Below are 13,696 nucleotides of genomic sequence, written 5' to 3'. Positions count from 1 at the left end.
AGATTGGTCAGTGCCAGCAAGTGAGGGGACCTTTACTCCCCACCGTGGAGCTGAACCTGCGGGCACTTCACAATCAGTGACCCCAAAGAGGCAACTGCAGGTAAGAGGCATGCAGCGATAGTGCATATTCCTCCGGTTCTTTCCTCACGCAGGCAACCAGAACGCCTTATCAGGGCGCTACTCCAACACGAAGGTCACTAATCAAGTCCTCCCTGCCTTTCCTCTTCTATATCCTCCTCCTCCTCACTAATCAAGTGCCCAATGGTAAGGCACAACAGGCAGATTGGTCAGTGCCAGCAAGTGAGGGGACCTTTACTCCCCACCGTGGAGCTGAACCTGCGGGCACTTCACAATCAGTGACCCCAAAGAGGCAACTGCAGGTAAGAGGCATGCAGCGATAGTGCATATTCCTCCGGTTCTTTCCTCACGCAGGCAACCAGAACGCCTTCTCAGGGCGTTACTCCAACACGAAGGTCACTAATCAAGTCCTCCCTGCCTTTCCTCTTCTATATCCTCCTCCTCCTCACTAATCAAGCGCCCAATCGTAAGGCACAACAGGGAGATTGGTCAGTGCCAGCAAGTGAGGGGACCTTTACTCCCCACCAAGGAGCTGAACCTGCAGGCACTTCACAATCAGTGACCCCAAAGAGGCGACTGCAGGTAAGAGGCATGCAGCGATAGTGCATATTCCTCCAGTTCTTCTCCTCTTTTCTCACACAGGCAACCAGAACGCCTTCTCAGGGCGTTACTCCAACACGAAGGTCACTAATCAAGCGCCCAATTGTAAGGCACAACAGGCAGATTGGTCAGTGCCAGCAAGTGAGGGGACCTTTACTCCCCACCGTGGAGCTGAACCTGCGGGCACTTCACAATCAGTGACCCCAAAGAGGCAACTGCAGGTAAGAGGCATGCAGCGATAGTGCATATTCCTCCGGTTCTTTCCTCACGCAGGCAACCAGAACGCCTTCTCAGGGCGTTACTCCAACACGAAGGTCACTAATCAAGTCCTCCCTGCCTTTCCTCTTCTATATCCTCCTCCTCCTCACTAATCAAGTGCCCAATGGTAAGGCACAACAGGCAGATTGGTCAGTGCCAGCAAGTGAGGGGACCTTTACTCCCCACCGTGGAGCTGAACCTGCGGGCACTTCACAATCAGTGACCCCAAAGAGGCAACTGCAGGTAAGAGGCATGCAGCGATAGTGCATATTCCTCCGGTTCTTTCCTCACGCAGGCAACCAGAACGCCTTCTCAGGGCGTTACTCCAACACGAAGGTCACTAATCAAGTCCTCCCTGCCTTTCCTCTTCTATATCCTCCTCCTCCTCACTAATCAAGTGCCCAATGGTAAGGCACAACAGGCAGATTGGTCAGTGCCAGCAAGTGAGGGGACCTTTACTCCCCACCGTGGAGCTGAACCTGCGGGCACTTCACAATCAGTGACCCCAAAGAGGCAACTGCAGGTAAGAGGCATGCAGCGATAGTGCATATTCCTCCGGTTCTTTCCTCACGCAGGCAACCAGAACGCCTTCTCAGGGCGTTACTCCAACACGAAGGTCACTAATCAAGTCCTCCCTGCCTTTCCTCTTCTATATCCTCCTCCTCCTCACTAATCAAGCGCCCAATCGTAAGGCACAACAGGGAGATTGGTCAGTGCCAGCAAGTGAGGGGACCTTTACTCCCCACCAAGGAGCTGAACCTGCAGGCACTTCACAATCAGTGACCCCAAAGAGGCGACTGCAGGTAAGAGGCATGCAGCGATAGTGCATATTCCTCCAGTTCTTCTCCTCTTTTCTCACACAGGCAACCAGAACGCCTTCTCAGGGCGTTACTCCAACACGAAGGTCACTAATCAAGCGCCCAATTGTAAGGCACAACAGGCAGATTGGTCAGTGCCAGCAAGTGAGGGGACCTTTACTCCCCACCGTGGAGCTGAACCTGCAGGCACTTCACAATTAGTGACCCCAAAGAGGCGACTGCAGGTAAGAGGCATGCAGCGATAGTGCTTATTCCTCAGGTTATTCTCCTCTTTTCTCACACAGGCAATCAAAACGCCTTCTCAGGGCGTTACTCCAACGTGAAGATCACCAATCAAGCGCCCTTTGGTAAGTAACAATGAGCGGATTGGCCAAGACCCACAAGTAAGGGACTTTTTTTTTTTATTTCAGGTGTCCTTTACTCCCTCCTGTGATGGTGAAGCTGCAGCCAGTACAGAAACAAAGACTCCAAAGAGGTGACTGCAGGTAACAAACACATAACGAGAAGGCCATATGTCCACATGTGAAACTTGCTCTCCCTTAGATAGTACCACTTCAGCATGGAAGCCCTTTTGTGTATGGGGCTCACATCAGATGTTAGATCGCAAACTTAAAATGGCACTGCTGTTGCCATTGGAGGCTACATCATAGTATGCTGTGACCAATAGCATTACGATTACCACCCAGAGCAAGAAGATAACGGTGCGCTAGCATTTGCGTCAGCCATTTCTGCGAGGACGCGATGTGAAGAGGAGAAACGCTGAAGTTTCTTCGCGGTGCATAAGGGCAAGGAGGAGGTTTTTTTTTTGCCTGGGAAACGCAGCTTAAAAAAGCAGAAACACTGCGACAATCAACCGCCGTGGTGGCCGATTGTCGCAGTGTTTCTGCTTTTTTAAGCTGCGTTTCCCAGGTGGCTTCCCCACAATATTTGGGTGCAAAGGGACGAAGCGTCCGAAAATGACACGGATGAGATTTTGATTACTTTCGTCATTGCCGCCGACGGAGCGGATGCGTTACGAATTCCCTTCCACGCTAAACACAGCGTGAACGCGGACTGAACTCAGCGAGCACTGGAACAAGGTCTGTTCAGCTCTTGCGCCATGAAATGCCAATCAACCTTTTTATACAGCGAAACTGTCCATAAATGTTTCTTTACCTTATTTAACAGTTACATTTCTTGAAATTAGGTGGGTTGGATCATACGTTTTCTCGGATAATAAGTTTTTCCCTGCAACAGAAAAAAAAAGAACGTATCACCGAGGTTTTACTGTATATGTGTGCGACTGTACAACATGCTTAACACACTGAAATCTGACTTGCAGGGCTTAAAACCCTTCGCATTGCATTCTGAATGACCATGCAGGATTCAGTTTCACAAATTGCACTTCCTCGTCTAGCTCTTCTTGACAGAAAAACATTGCATGTGACGGACATATAACAAGCCCTGCTCTCTGCAACATGTATGCTAGAAAAGCGCATTGAGGGTTTCAGGCTTTCAGACATTGCCTAGGTAAGGTTTGTTCCTTGGTGTGCATGTCTGTCGCGTCACGGTGACTGTGAGGTTAGAGCAGTTGACCACTGAGCCGGGAAATTGGGGTTCGATCTTGGCCGTAGAGGCTACGTTTTTGTTGGAGGGAAGACGCTGATATGCTGTGTGATATTAGTGCACATTAGCTGCAGGCGGCCGAAATTACCTGCAGCCCTTTACCATGGTGTTCCTCGGAGCACGAGTTATTTCGCACTTTAAACCTCACAAACCAAACCAAGCTTAGTGTGCATGAAAAGCAGGCCAGTTTGCAATATGCTTTATATATTTTATATACAATGTGTTCTTGTATCACCTGCAGAGCGATAGCCAAGCATCACAAGAACATCACCTGTAGAGCGATAGCTGAGCATCAGAAGCAATGCTACCATCTAACTCATTATGCACTACAAGATGCACTATGCTGGTCCCAATCCCCACCCGTGTACGCTGAGCTTGGAAAGGGAAGCCTCACTGCTGGCGCGGTCGGTGTTGAGTTGGTTGTGGCAGACTTATTTATTACGAACGCTGCAACTTGTGTTGACCGCGACCTGCTTATTGTTTTGCTGTGGCAGATTTATTTAATACGAACTCTGCTAATGTGTTGACCGCGTCCTGGTTGGCCGCGTCCTGTATTTTCCCATTGTTTGTTTTCTTTCCCATTTCCTTGTCTTTTAAGCAGTACTCTCAGTGCGTAATAATTTTGCTGCCTGTTGCATCGCTTGTTATGGAAGTTGCAGAAGTTGCAACCGCATGACGACGTTCCTTTTTACCGATATGTGTTTATTTTGCCGTATTCTCTTTCACTAGCGCCGTTGAGTTATGACAGCGTGCTCATTCACGTGCCTTTTTGTTTTCCTGAAGGAAATGTTGTTTCAAGGAGTTGTATCTTTGTTCAATAAAAATGTGCTTAAATAGATATTGTTCATTAAGTGGTGGCAGGAATGCCATGTGATAACACAGGTTTGCTGCAGCTCTACAGCAGCTGTTTCGACTAGGCGATGAACTGCACAATGTGCTCAGTGTGTGAGACAGCCATGTGCCGTCACAAACCTAGCCCCTCCCCACACAGTTCTTGGTGTTACCACAATGCATGTATGACTAAGTACGCTATGACCTTTAATTGATGTATATAAACACATTTGAGAGAGAAGACACTGTAAAAAATTGTACATGTATATGCAGCATAAAGTTCATACAGGACCTCGGGCAACTACAGATCATAGGCCAGTCAACCACAGGCCATCCAGCCAGAGGTCAGCCAGCCAGACTTCCAAGAAAGCCTCGCAGCAGGATAACCTGTGCAAGATGCCATTGAACTGCAGGAGTGGGACCTCAACTGTGAATTGTCGCAGGTCTCACTCCTGCATGTAGCAACAGTGGTTGATAAGCCGATGGCAACACGGCGAGAGTCGCCTGCCACAAGCGAGTCACTACTGGCTGGCCAGGCATCCCTGGACTCACTGTCTGCCACGGCTGCTTCAGTGATACCTCCTATGCAGGGCAAAAGAAAGAGAAAACATCAGGGAAGTGCCGATGATGTTGTTATAGCTGACCATCTAGGGAAGCTTACTGAGGCACTACACACAGGCGAGGGACCTGGAGAAAATGTTGAGAAGGGTACCTGCAGACCAACAAATTGAGGTCAGGGTAAAACTCCTGAAGGTCTTTGAAGGATAAGTGTGAGATATTTAATATGAATGAAGCGTTTTTTTTTGTGACATACAATTTTTTTTTCCATGTCCTGCATTAGTTTTATGCTTCATTCAATGCGCAGCTTACCTATATTGGCCTTTTTGATCATTATTTGAAATTCTCAGAGACTCAGCATTTCGATCAGTTTTCCTTTTATAAAATGGTGTGTTTGTCATTTGTACATACTTTTACTGCTGCCCGTCACTGTATACTATGCTATTCATGCTCCTTTTTACATCCACATTATTTTCTTTGTATACACCAGCATTTGCAATGTTTTTCTCCCCATTTTTGTCTTTCCTTGTCATCGAAATTGTTCTTTTTTCTGCCTTTTTCACTTAGGCTTGAATGTAGTGCAATTTTAAGCTATTGTTTTCAGTCGTTTGCTGTCGGTTTATAAAATCTGCATAAACCTTATTTGGTGCTAGTCCTCACAGTCTCCGATCTTGTTTGTATGTAACATTAATTTGCTCTTCTTTCAACTATGCATTCATAAAAACTGAAAAAGTGCAATGCTGATATGTTTTAGCTACTTCATTCCATGTCAGTGCAGTGCTACCACGTGCTCGCCCTTTTTTGCCTGAAGGTGTATGTTGTGGCCGTAACTAGTGCCACTTGGTGTTGTGCCAACTTAACAGCTGCAAAGGTTAGCAGATGATCTAGGTGGCGCGCGGGACTTTGACTGGACGAGGTGGCCGAGTTACCGGCATTAGAGTTAAGAGCGACGAGTGATCGCCATGATGGCCGCATGTATTCCATTGTGTTAATAAACCATGTTCTCTACCTGTAACAATTAGCGACGAGGATTAACCGTCTGTTGACCGTGACGTCGAAGCTAGGGCCGTTTGCTGGTGAAGGGCATGAATGGGACAGTACGTGGAGATTCTTGAACAGCATTTCATCGCCAACAGCATTCCGGAGGATAAAGAACGTGCTGTGTTCCTCAGCTCGTGCGGGAAGCCGACGTACTCACTGCTTTGTCACTTACTTGCACTCCGACAGCCAAGTGATGTTCCCCTCACCGAGTGCGTCCAGCTGCTGACCAACCATTATTCACCAAAACCGTCAGTGATAGTACAACGATATCATTTTCACTGCCGGACACAAAGGGATGGTGAACCAGTCAAGGAGTTCGTTGCCGAACTGCGTAAGTTGGCGGACCCATGTGATTTTGGAGGGGAGCTGGAAAACAACTTGAGGGACCGGATTGTGCATGGTATCCGGGACGATGCAATGCGACGGCGGTTGCTGGAAGAGTCGGAGCTGACGCTGGATCGCACGGTCAGAATTATCACCAGCATGGAAGCCGCCGTGTCAGGCGGATGAGGTGAACGTTCACCGCGTGTCGAGAAACGGCGAAGCTGCCAATGAGTGTCATCGCTGCGGCGGAAGGCACCACAAGCGATTGGAATTTACGGTGTTTTACGTGCCAGAAGAGGTCATGTAGCAAAAAAATGCATGAGCGGACAGGAATCTGGGACCAGTCCACACGACACGGAACAAAGGAACAGGCAGCAAGGAGCAGGACCGGCCAGGTATCGACCTCGCCGAGGAGTGATGGTCGTGGACCCGGTGGATGCGACACGCGATGACGAAGACAGAGAAACGGACGTCGGCAATTTATGGCTACTGGAGAGCAGATTAGTGAGTGCCCCCATCAGACCACAGCCGGATGCTGTGAACGTTCTGGAGCCGAGAGTCCCACCAATTTGCGCTACAGTGGTCATCAATGGTCAGTCGATACGCATGGAAGTTGACGCAGGGGCAGTCTACTCGGTAATGAATGAAGCAGAGTTCACGAAATGCTTTCCAGGGATGGCGCTGGAGCAGTCCGACCTCAAGCTAAGAGGCTACTTCGGGCACCAGTCGGCGGTCACGGGAAAAGCTTCAGTGCTTGCCAAGTTTGGGGGCAAGGTGGCACAACTGCCATTGTTCCTCGTCAAAGGTGGTTCGCGGGCCCTACTCGGCAGAAACTGGGCAAAAGCTTTTGGCATGCCGCTCGAGAGCCTGCTCAACGTGAACGCGGTCGAAGACATGCAAGACTTGATAGGTCGGTTCCCTAATGTATTCGCGGAAGGTCTTGGACAGTTTTCTGGAGTGAAGGCCAAGATAAGAGTGCCCGAGGATGCACAGCCACGGTTCTTCAGGCCGCGGCCAGTACCTTTCGCCCTGCAAGACATGGTAGCACAGGAGCTACAAAGGCTGCAGTGGGAGGACATTCTCAGACCAGTGCGAACATCGGAATGGGCAGCACTGTTGGTTCCAGTTTTGAAGAAGGACGGGAAAGTTAGACTATGCGGAGACTTCAAGTTCAAAGTAAACCGGGCAGCAGAGATAAAGCTGCACGTCGAAATACGACCTGCTCTATCTCGCGCCGACGGCAGACACCTGCGCTACCCAGAATGCACTGCGTGTCTGTGTGCTTTTGCATGCAACGCGGGAGGCACGGTCCACAACAGGGAACCATGGCGGATCCAGGCAGCATGGCCGTGTATTCTGACAGCGTCATAGAAAGCTCCATTGAGGCAATTAGTAGACATCCGTGTGTGTATGACACTCGCAAACTAGAATACCGGGACCCGTATTGCCAAACTATATCCCATAGACGCACTCGAGCAGACGACGCTCAGAAGTGCGATCCCGTGACATGACGTCAGTTCCGTCAACAGTTAAAATGGCCGCTTTATAGGTCACGGCGGTAGTCGCGGAGTTTTCGGGCAGTTGTAAGCAAGTGGTTCCAAGACCAGTGCATGCCGCCTAGTTGGATCCAGGATACTTGCCTCTGAATGGTTAAAGTGTGTCGATTCCAAGGTGCTATGTAAGCCGTGCGGTTGGATGCTAGATATGCGTATTGCATTGGTCTTCAAACCTACATAGGACCTACGCGGTGGCGATGTCACGAAGTGTTTGTTTGGAGCCATTTGTGGCCGTTGCAAGCGTTTCTAATTCCTGTGAGGATCACCACAGACAGCGACGAGTAACAGCTGCTCATGGTGAATTTCCTGTGCGTGCATAAGCTACACAGCACAGTGACAGTGTCCGAGAAGTGAAAGGTATTACAGTCGGAGCAAGTGCTTCTCCGTCGAGGCAGAGAAATGCACACGTGCGAAGGCTCACTACGCACGCAGTGTCTTCCGAATGCTGAAATGAACTTGGCGTTGTGCAGCTAGTCGCACTGGTTGCAGTGATCGCGACCGAAGTGAGCGTTGTTAAACGACATTGTTTCCGTTTCTCTTACATATCCATCACTGATTTCGACCGCGCTTCGTGTAGGTACTGTGCTTCGAAACTGCTGCGTGCGTGACGTGATCTTGGCTGCACGGCCGTCGAACTGTTTTCTTCCGCGACAACAGCAGCGTCGCCATCCTTCTGCGTCTTGCTGCCTCATACAGTACGTTTTGTGATTATGGATGCTTGGGTTACGACGTGCGAAAACATCGGTGTAGTGCAGTAGTCTCTTGTGGAGTGTTGTTTTTTTTATTTCCTGCCTGCTATGCGGACCTATGTCTGCAAAAATATTTGCGTGAAGAATTGGTGACAACACAAACTTCTCTGCATGATGGTGGCCTGAGCCAGAGGAGTAGTTCTCGGCTTAAGTTGCATCCGTGAGGTTATGCTGTAAGCTTGCGGCTCTGTTCTTTATTGTTAAGCAGTTTAATTCATTTTGTGCAATGAGTAATCTGAGCCAGGATGTGAGTCGCCGAGCACTGACAATGCTTTTGACAGCAGAAAAAGAAGTGCTTTGGCATCCAGAAAGTGCGTGAGCAGGAGGAGTCCCTGGGCCTGACAGTTCTTATCTACTCAAATTCAAGAAGTCTTAACAGTCTTTGCAGAAACACAGGGGTCATAAACTGTTTACTGTCTTCGCAACAGTCCTTTTTATTTTTTTACGTGTATATACTGTGGTACCCATTCTGTATACAAAGTTCCGGCTACCCACAAATTTCACATGTCAACTGACTACATTTGGTAGAAACATCTATTTGTGACTATTTTGCTCCAGTGGAGAAGCTCAACTGAATTTAAGGTTAATATAAAGCTACTTGCCTGTTCTTGCAGGAACCCGGGGGCTATAGAGTATCGGGGCTTCAGCTGATCACTATGCAAGAAAGAAACTATTATGAGCTAAGCATAAAAGTGCAAGAAATTGAAAAATAAGAAGTTGAAAATGAAGCACGGCGTCTCGCTCTAGAGGAGCGTAGGATGGACTTGGAGGGCAGAAAGCATGAGCTCGAAGTGAGATGTTATAACAGAGAACACGAGAAGCTGCTTGAGAATGTGCAGAGAATGTTCAATGAACAGACACAAGCAATCCTGATTTCTTGGCTGCGGACAGGATGCGAGCCGTTTCGGGTGAGACCCTACCCTTTCCGATGTTCTAGATTACAGTTTTGCTGACGCTAAGAATCAAACTAGCCTTGGTTCCGGCGCAAGCGAGCACTATTGCGACCTCTTCAGCCATATCTATGTTTCTACTCCTAATGTAGGCGGCAGCGACTGATACACCTCAGCTGTCGACTACCGGCATGATAGAACATGATAGAGAAAATACTAGAACCCCTCCAGAGAGGCAGAAAACATCTGATATATCAAAAGTTTGGCAGTATAAAACATTTAATAGAGCAAAAATTGCAAAAGCCAGCAGGATCACTGTGTGCTGCGTGCTAACACAAGCACGCGTGAAACCTGTGCGGTTATCTGCTATTTTCTATGCCTAGAGAGCTGGCGGATGTCTTCAGCGGAAGCCATGCAGTACAGCCTCCGTACCTTCTTGGGCCGGGCCTGATGCGGACACCACAAGGGTAATTACTGTTATGTACGCCTGTCGCATGGGCTGAAAAGCGAAGCTGTTGTAACTGCGCAACTATGGTAGCCTTCTCGTCCGAAAGAACTGAATTTCAATTCATCAAGATTAAACCACTGATATTACATACAGCTGAACACATCACAAACCTTCACAGCAGACATAACACCAAGGAACCTGAGGCACTATCCATGTGCAGCTGGTGTATGGTAGCATTGCCAATGCGATACAAAGGACACTACTGTTCCAAAAGCACTTGATGTAGTCGCAGTGTGCAACACAACTGTCTCACGCACATGAAAATGTTAATCTGCTTCCACTAGCGTACATGCTGTTCCTGGACCGAGCGGAGAGAGCGAGAGGCTGCTGGAAGAAACGGAGACAGAGGACGACGCAGATCGTGTGTCTAGCCAGCAGCCCTCACAATCCCCTCCTGCTCAGAGGAGACGTTATAGCTCTAGGCAAGATGTGCTGGCTTCCCTGGTGGAGAAAATTGACGATGTCGAAAGAAACAGAGAGAGGAGGCACCAGGAGCTTCTTGCTGCTGAAAGGCAGGCAGAAGAGCTGCGCGACCGCCATCGCAGGGAGCGAAATGCTCTGCTGGAGAGGCTTGTGTCTGCCTTTGAGGAGCAACATGCTCCTGGGTCTTGAAAGGAGTAATTTATTTTGTGTTCTTGGAGGGCTATCTACATTTAATGCATTTTTGTTTACATGAAGGAGATGAAATTTATGTTCATTTTGCAGGTCCAAGATGTGTGTTCAGTTGTGTTAACTGTGAATATGTACATTTTGAATATTTTACACAATCTAATAGGAATGCACAGTGTGTAAGTACTTCTATATTCCACCTATAGTGACTTGGCTCTGCTGTGGTCAGAATATTTGGTCTAAGAAAGTGCATTTGCTCAGCAGAAAGTTTACCCTGCAATGCTTGGTTTAACATTACCCTGGTGTATGATATGATCTGACTTTTTGTATTTTTAGCAGTTCCATGTAATGCTGCCATGGCATGTGGACTACACGACCACAACAGTCAAGTGTGGACCTGCAAAACAAGGTCACTCAACACATTCTTTGTAAAAGGAGCCCAATGTCAGGTGACTATAAAGTAGTCACTGTTCTCCAAAACTGATGAGTGCTTATTTGATACAAGAGGAAGCATGCCCATGTCCCAATGTTAAAGTCTAATGTTATTTCTTGAACGACTGTAGTGCACAAATCTGTACCTGTCTTGCGGTCTCTCTAGTGTGCAAGTACATTCAAAGATATTAGTAATGAAATGAAGCGTTCAAGTGATTGAGACTAGCCTCTTCCTCTCTTGTCACCAGTTTTCTATGTGCAAGCCCAGACCATAAATGCTCAAGACATAAATATGGTCTGGGAGGGGAAGGTCAGCAATTTAAAGCACCCTCTTTCCTGTGGTAGCCCAGCAGACTTTTGCAGTTAGTATAAAATGTTTGCAGTGGCTGCCCAAGGTTGCTTGTAAAAGACAGTCTGCTTTTGGTTTTGATTTTCCGTGTGCAGGAATAACGGTGTCACTCCCAGTTTTTGCAGCAGATGACCTGTAGTAACTCAACTGGAGAACAAGAGCTGAAAAGGCACAATGACTGGCTCAAAGAAGAAAACCAGCAGATAAAGGAAGTTCAACATCTAACGCATGAACTTCAGAAGGCTTGGGATTCTTTTGGCCGTACCTTTGCTTCCCAGACGTTTCCATTTTTACCGTTCCTACTGAGAGGTGCCCACTGTAGTGATGTCGCGATGTGGCGCTACTAACATGATTAACAATACTAACAGACTATCAGAGGGCACTACCTTTGTGTTGTATATATAAAGCACGCAATAAATAGTGCGGGGCACTTCCCTGTGAGCGGACCCAGGCACTGCCTCGTTCTTCGCGGGCCACTACACCCACAACTGGTGGCTTTCCCACAGCGTTGGTGCTCGCTAGAGCCGAAAATGAGTTTCCCGTTTGTTTCTTGTTAGCGTTTGTACTTTCCTCCCTTCCTTGTACATTGGCACATGGATGGTCTAGACACAAAGCAGTTCCTGTCGTGCATGCACTACACCCGGCGCACTATGTCCATATTGACACTTCTGCATATGATATAGCCTTTCTGCAGTTTAGAGCACCGGGGGTTTGGTTCTGAGTGACACTGTGTGGCTCGCAATGCATTCCTAGAGTTCGAGATCTGAAGGTAAGATTTGTAGTCTTGCCCCCTTCAATGGGGCAGGACTTCCACAAATGCTACAGGAGCCCCACAACGAGGCTTAGAAGCAAACCCTCTTGGCTCTAAACTTTTGACCAGGGCTGTATGTGTACTTGTGATAGCAAAGCCTCAGCCAGCCTGTCCAAGAAAAATGTACCACGGCCCAGGTCCAGCCCAAGCCCGGATCACAAGGCTTCCGCCGGGGCCCGAGCCCATCCCGCGGGCCGGGCCGCCCTGAGCCCCTGCCCAGCTTTAATTCGTACTGAGAGTCATTAGGCAGTACTCTGGGTGTATACGTTTCTGGTCTATCATTTGTGTTGGTCTAGTGTACATCCATAATTACATACCACTGGGGCTAGTGTGTGCATGAACAGTCACTGTAAGATGAGTTTTGCTGTCTTTTTTTTTAATATACTGTGTCAAGATTCAGCAAAAATGGTTAAACGCCTGAAACTGACTGATGCTTGAGAGCAGTGCCTGCCCAGAGCCTACATCTGCGCTGACAGCACCAAGAGTAAGGATTTTTGGCTTATTTTGCAAGTAGAACTTCGATTTGACTGTTTTGCAATGCAGCAGTGAAAAAATTAAAACGAAAGTATGACAAAGCTTAAATTCCTTCATACAATGAAAGAAAGAGAAAATAGTGCATCTGTTGGAAAAGGACCACAAACACACTTAAAACATCACATATGTACCAAATATGCCTGCGTCTATGAGTTGCGAGTTCTCGTGTGTCGTGTTGCGTTATGAACGACAGCACCCGAGTTATTCGTCTCCACCTTGTCCTGTGTTTGCGCTGTTGTCCTTTTTGTCATATTACACCAACTAGCCTGCAGAAGTACCCCTGCAAATTTTGTCCATCTAACTACTTCTAGCTTGCTGGTGCTGCATAAGCTGCGAGTTTCCAGAGGTCTTCTTCATGAAATTTATATAAATTATCATGTGGTACGCGACCTGTTATGGAAGTGTTCTCATTTCTATTAGACTGAAGCCACTGAGTCATTAGTCAAATGAGAACACCACATTTGTATCAATATTTTTTTGCTCTTTTCATTCGCAGGTTGGCATTGGTGAGAGAGCGGAAGTTGACGAAGAAACACTGGCCAGAATTAAGGTTGATGCAAAGGGTTCAGGATCGAAACTTGCCAGACCTCAATTGCGTGTGCTGCTTACACCGCAGAGGAATACACTGGCAAATCCTTGTTCGGCAACAAGTCAAACACCCCCAAAAACTTTGAGTTAAAAGAGGCACTTGACCTGGTGAGGGTCAATGCAATCATAGCATTCAGGTTTTTTTGTTGTTCTCTATGTGACTAGTCTCATGTGACTAGTGGCTATTCACATAAACTATGATTCACATATATTCTATGTGGATCACAAACTATGATTCACATATATTCACATTCACGTGACTAAGCACATAAATGTGAATATACTGCATAACTAAAAAGTCCACTTTTTATTTGTTTTGAAGATTTTTTTTTTGTGGGGATAATGCTCATGCGAGATTTTCAAATTAAGTGCACAGGCAACAACCATGAATTTGTTCGTGTCTAAACCGAAACTTACTCCCTTTACTGTGCTGTCTGTGCTTCAAGGGATGCTAGAAGTCCAGAAAAAAATTACTTGGTGTCAAAAAAGCTTTTAGTGCCAATTTTTAGTGAAAATTCTTATTGCTTGGCCTGCGGAAATAGGTACGGCTTTAGACA

The 13,696-nt window shown here is 47.5% G+C and overlaps 2 long non-coding RNA genes across 2 annotated transcripts in view; one reads left to right on the top strand and one right to left on the bottom strand.

Moving 5' to 3' along the window:
* Positions 1-1,925: 1,925 nt before the first annotated feature.
* On the top strand, positions 1,926-2,544 carry LOC149362466 (uncharacterized). Its single transcript, XR_016289007.1, has 3 exons — positions 1,926-1,978; positions 2,039-2,101; positions 2,165-2,544. It is a non-coding gene; the product is annotated as an uncharacterized LOC149362466 (long non-coding RNA).
* Positions 2,545-4,380: 1,836 nt separating this feature from the next.
* LOC149362463 (uncharacterized) overlaps positions 4,381-13,696 on the bottom strand; it is a 59,277-nt gene continuing 49,961 nt past the window's right edge. The window contains exon 4 of the long non-coding RNA XR_016289006.1: positions 4,381-4,772. This is a non-coding gene — a long non-coding RNA (uncharacterized LOC149362463). The remainder of the gene's footprint in view (positions 4,773-13,696) is intronic.

Source organism: Amblyomma mixtum, chromosome 2 (assembly GCF_055824585.1).
Source record: "Amblyomma mixtum isolate Tamu chromosome 2, ASM5582458v1, whole genome shotgun sequence".
NCBI classification, from domain to species: Eukaryota; Metazoa; Arthropoda; class Arachnida; order Ixodida; family Ixodidae; genus Amblyomma; species Amblyomma mixtum.
Note: the sequence above shows the minus strand (reverse complement) of the source record. Positions and strands in the feature narration are given on the sequence as shown.